Consider the following 6,167-nt stretch of genomic DNA (forward strand, 5'->3'; position numbering starts at 1 on the left):
TGCTAGGTTTTGAAATGGTTTATGGCACACGTTATTTTAGCAGCGGTTTTTCAAATGCAATTTTTGGGACAAAATACACTTTTTTATATTGTAATGTAAAAAACACAAAATTAAACACAATACATACATTTTTTTTTTTTGTAAAATATAAGATAATTTTATATGAGTAAATAGAAACCAAACATTTCACGCTTTAAAATTGCACACAGCGGTGCAACGGTGACAAACATAAATTTTACTATCCATAGGCGACGCTTTAAAATACTTTACAGGTTAACACTTTAGATTTACAGAGGAGGTCTAGTGCTAGAATTAGTCCCCATGATCTGACATTTATGGCTATACCTCACATGCATGGGACAATTGCTGTTTGCTTGTGTGTGGGACACATGCATGCGTTCACCTTGGTGCGCTGGGATGGGGGCACTTTAAATAAATATATATATATTATATATATTATTATTATTCATTTATCTTTTTTATTTTTAAACTTTTGCTTTTTGGGGTCAATTACTATAGCGCCATATGCTAATTAGTGCTCAAATTACCACGATCAAGGTAATTAGCACCTGATCTGGACATTTTATAGATAGGCACCTCCTATCCTCATATTGATTAGTGGTTCTAAATTAATAATAACTACTGCAGTCGGGAACAGACACAAAAGAAACGCTCAGCATCTTTCCAAATAACTGTTCTGCTTTATTATGACACAATTGAAGGTTTTTAAACACATGATTACGTAGGTATCACATTAATGTTAAAATTGTACGTTTATGGTAGCAAGAGGCTTTGCATAGGCAGGCTAATTCTAAACAGGACTCGAAAGAATGCAAACAATATTAGTGCCGTGTGCACAGTGAGGGCAGTGTACAATACATATAAAATAGAATACAATTATATACAGAACTTAAGGAAATTTTTAAGTCTCCTCTCTTTTGCTCAATATTTTTATCACTAACCATACCTGCTATCACCTTTAACCTGGAACCTCCACACGCTTAGGTGGCGGTAGTCCTGGCCAAAGAGGCAAAATTATATTGTGGAGAAAATAGCTGAGCAGCTTTTTCATTAAAAATAAGACATATGTACAGAGTACTGGCTGTACACTCCTGTGGCCAGAATGGCCTGCTAGCTTAATTGTTGGCATGCTGACTTATCAACATATATAAACACAGACAATTCTACATAAAATGGAAGATGTACAAAAGACAAATATGACTTCAACATGGCTAAAACATTTTTCAAATCACATATATATATATCCCTTACAACTATTATTTGAATAAATAGTACCCTAGACTGTGATTCAAAGAGGGAAACAAATCAATCACACAGATTTCTTTAATTTTGTCATTTTTGCAGTATCTGGTGTGGATCCAGGTGACTTTTCCTTCAAGTTTTGCACAACTATACATGAAATAGATGCTGTATTGAGTCTCCAAACATTTCCTTATATATAAATGTCTTTTAACAATCCACAAGTCACCTGGCTTTAGTTTTATATCCTTCCAAACTTTTAGGATCTGGAATTGGGGAGAAAACACATAAATGAGTTTGTCAAAAACCTTAAAAGATCAGCAACATTCTCTGTGAGATCCAAATGGAGGCCTTCAGCTGCTGAGACAAAATATAAGCAAGCGAGTAACACACTCCCAAACAAAATCCCATAGGGAGAGAGTCCAACATCCCCTTAGGGGCTTGATAAAATATAAGAAAACATTCAGGCAAAAGTTTTCTAGTTTCTTACTCTACTTTTTCCGCTACATTGTAGACAGTAGGGAGTGTAAAAATAAAACCTCAAAACTTCTAGTAAGAACTCTCCTATAAAAATGATTTCCTCTGTTACTCTCTGTAGATTCTGGCACTCTGTACTTAGAAACTACTTCTGATAACACTTTTTATTGTGGCCTTTGCAGTAGCATTTGCCACTGGACATTAAGAAAACATGTCCATACAGACAAAATGCATACTCGTAAGATCCTGACTTGGGCATCTGGATATATCTTTTTGTAATCTCTGGAAGGGATGTTCAACTTTTGGTAACACCTTTGGTAACAGGTAAAACAAGAAGTGGTATGTTCTAAAAAACAACTGTAGTGAACCCTGGCTCTATCCCACTCTCATTTACTAAGGCAGACATGACTGCTTGTGACTGATGACACGGTCAATCTGTCAAGCTGGAGGGAAAAGAGTGGCTGGCAGACATAAATGATCACCTTTTACAAAATCCTGTTTCATAAGAAGTTGCCCCCTGTGGGCCACTTGTTCTTCTTGTTCTGGGGTACTTAAAGTTGAATTATTAATCCCAGCTATACTGGGCCAGAACTAGGGTGGAATCTCTGAGTTGCACAGACCCAGCAAGTGTCCGGGGCTGTAAATTCAGCATCCTTAGAGTCGCTTGGTCTGCTTGCATGTGTGACTTTTAATGTTAATATGGCTACCTCAGCAAGAACCTGTAAGGCTGAAAAAAGCCGATCAAATTAAGTTAGCATGCTTGATTGGTTTACCTGCAACAAACTTCTGGCACTTCAAATGGAACCAAAAGCTCGCTATCTCGGCTATCTATATCAATATATACTCTTTTTATAGCTTATAGGCTTTGCTAAAACATTGAAAGGGAAATCCCAGAACTTAGAGGATTCCAATAACATGTTGACTGCTGAACCACATTATTCAAAAATATGTATTTAATATTCAAGTCTATAGTTTTAGCCATAAGCAGGGGAGCAAGCATATACAGTAGACATGGTGAAGTGATTGCCCTAACTGAAGCTGGGAGCCTGACTACATTTATACACTCTAAAAGGGGGTGGGGGTAATTTTGTGAGTCTCTTTGTAGGCCTAATCAATTTGTTGGTTATTTATATTGATAAACAGATGGTCATTTGGCACCTAGACGTCACTTCCAAAGTTCTCTGGGAACATGCCTTTTCACAGCTGGAGGTGTGAATGGCATTTGACCACAAACACAAGAAAAGTTTATACATCCTATAACTAAACATTTGTAAAAAGTATCTCTGCTTAATCAGAATACATGTTTTGATAATAATGACAAAATGTTTGATAAATAAATGGCGATTCCATTTACCTGCTCAACATGGAACTCTGCTTCTTGAGCTGGGAAAAAGGATCCAAAGACATGCAGGTAGACAACTTTTTCCTGGCAATAATATAATAAATATGCAGCGATGCAGAGATGTCCATAAATCCAAAATATTCTTCTGCTTATACCACTGCGCTTACAAAGAAAAGGGGCACATGATTTCACAATCCACACATTCTGCTTTGGATTTCAAAAATGAAAACAAAAGGACCAACAATCCAGACCAAAACAAGACCAGAACAGAAAGAAAGCTATATCAAAACTATATATACAACTATATATACAATTGGCTGCTGGTGGCATCTATTCTAACAGTGTGTGGACATGATGTGATGGATCTGTTATATTTACATTTTATTTATTATTACTCGCACACCAAGTTATTATCAGACCTTAAGATTTAATTTTTGTAGAAAAACTTCTTATGTATCCCATCCATCTTAGCTTTGTTAAATATTATGGCAGCTGTATTCCAATTAACAACCTCATCTTAATCTTTTTTTTTCTCTCCCAATAAGGGCTTATTATATAAATGTAATATTATAAAATTGTTATCTTAATCTAAACTAATCCCATTTTTACAAATTTCCCCATTAACCTGGATTTCATTTCCAATCAAAGGTTGTCTAAACCAGTTACAATATATCTATATTATTAATAAAATTGTTAAACTCATATTAGAAATGAATACTCAAATGATAATCTCAATATCATATCCTAATACGGATATATATCCACAGATACATTTCCTTAAATGAGGACATTTTCCACTATCAAAGGATGTTCAATAAATGCAACCTTCATTTTACCATGTTTGGAAAACAGATTACAAAAAATTGTGATCACATTGTTTATCATTAGACTAATTAACCCTGCACATTTTGTTATAAATGTTTTGTCTAAAAAACTGAAATTGACATGGTGTCTTTCAAACTTATCACCAATCTCTCATCCCAGCTACATTCTTTCATGAGAGTGCAAAGGAGGGGGTCACATCTGCATACATGACAGACAAGAGATAAAACTAAAGGTTCCAACATTCACATATATGCACGAATATCTCTCTAAAATCGCTTACATTTTTTCCATTTGTACACAACACATGCATATCATTCTCTCACTTTCTTTTAACTGTCTAATATTTTCCTGCTTAAATTCTGCTTTGCTTATTTTGTTTTGATATCCTTGCATCCAATGTATTGTAATCCCATACGTCACATACTCTAGCTTCTATGATTCTATGATCAGACAGGCAGCCATATTGCTCATCCCATCTTCCCTCTCTGACATCATATAAAGTATTCTGTTTTAACACTCATTTCTCTGTTTTGTTTTGTTTTTATCAAATAAGTTTTTATTACAAAGTAAAATGGTACAAGCCATACAAAAACAGAGTGTAGTAGTACAATAATGCTAATTCCTCGGCCAAACATTGACCATAAGGCCACTTGGGACAATTGTACATAAAAGCAAAGCAGCGACAATGGCAATGTAGCACATATAATGTATCCAACATGTGGAGCAGCAAAACCCAAAATGAGTTCAGGCTAAATGAGAAAAACTGAACAAAAAAGGGAAAAAACAAAAAACAAAAAGAAATAATATTCCCTCTGAATCCACATAATTTTTATTTATTTTTTTAAAAAGCACATGGCGTGCAAACACACCCAAAAAACGTCCACCCGGTGCATAAAAAAAGTGCACACACATAAAGAGTGAAACAATAAAAAGTGCAGACGGGTGCCTGATGTCCTCCAAAAGAAGGACCATACCCTGATCCCCCGGGGCGTTAGGCTCCAGACGGGGACTGAGGTACCAGACTCAACAAGTGGTCCCCGGACGAAACCGGAAGACCTCCTTTCCCCAGGAGGACTGCCGAAACAGAACCTCCTAGGTACTTGGTACTATGGGGGCTTCCCCGAAGGTAGGCCCCCCTCATGGAGATTGGACCAAGCCAGAAGACCTATGTCCGCTCTCCCACAAGACGTTCAGGATTGGTCCGAGGACCGACACCCTACTAATCAAAATGTGAAGTGACAAACAGTGACAAAACACACACAAATAAAATAAATAAAAAGTGAGGAAGGGATAGTGGAGAGGAGAGTGAAAAGTGGCCATTGTGCAATACAATGGCCGGCCCTCCGGCCAGGAATCAAAAATTCCTCTGGTCGTAGCAAAAAAGCCAGGCACTAGAGGCAGGTGTAAAAAAAGCGTGTAATGGTGACGTGACCTAGGTGCCAAAATCAAAGTGCGGACGCACAGTGAATAAGGCACCCCTGGACTGCCACTCCAGGGGCACATCACCATGGGCTTTCCAACAAAAGCATCCCCGACAGCCCAGACCACGACAGCCCCCACCACAGCCAGAAAGGCATGGAGATCAGCGAGCTTAGGGAGACCCTTTGCCATCAGGTCAAACCCTCACTCCCGTCACTCCTACCTAATTATATTCGAGAGGTACAGGCCGCCCCCCTGCTGGAACAGGAGAGCTAAGCGTTCCCTCCCAAAAAACTGACTGGGGCTAAAGCTGCCACAATCCAAGCCGGTCTGCCAGGGTCCCCTCCCCTGGCGCCGACCAGTGGTTCTCCGCCCCCATCAGAAGGCTTCCCGACCCGGCTACAAACCAGTCCGGGTCACCTTTACACCAACAGGCTTTGCATAGCAACCGCCACCCCTGCTCCACCGCCGTAGAACAGGGACGGTAAGCAAGCGCCACCTATTGGCAACTGATAAGAACAGATACTACACTTGATCTTAGCCAAAAGGCCGAGAAGCGATACTTTATATACAACATAGATGGATAGAATCAGACATATCCCTCGACTCTCAGATACCCAGCTATACCAGTTTCTGCTCTTCCCACGTACAGTCATTGGGAGAGAAAAAGAATAACAATACTATTTACTTATTACTTTCTAATTTTCTCAGTGCATAGGACCAGTTACTCATATTCATCCCTGTAATAATCTGTCATGGTAATAATGGGTTATCCTCGCGCTACAATGGTAAATTCAAGAAAACTGGTATGGTTGCAGCAAAAACACCGGCAGAGGTGCAAACC

At 38.5% G+C, this 6,167-nt stretch overlaps 1 pseudogene; it reads right to left on the reverse strand.

Annotated features, from left to right (window-relative positions):
* Positions 1-5,802: 5,802 nt before the first annotated feature.
* LOC143925793 (U2 spliceosomal RNA) lies at positions 5,803-5,884 on the reverse strand (annotated as a pseudogene).
* Between the last annotated feature and the right edge of the window lie 283 nt (positions 5,885-6,167).

The sequence above is a fragment of the Lithobates pipiens genome, unplaced genomic scaffold, assembly GCF_037356315.1.
Source record: "Lithobates pipiens isolate NorthernLeopardFrog02 unplaced genomic scaffold, aLitPip1_a1.2 Scaffold_22, whole genome shotgun sequence".
Taxonomy (NCBI): Eukaryota; Metazoa; Chordata; class Amphibia; order Anura; family Ranidae; genus Lithobates; species Lithobates pipiens.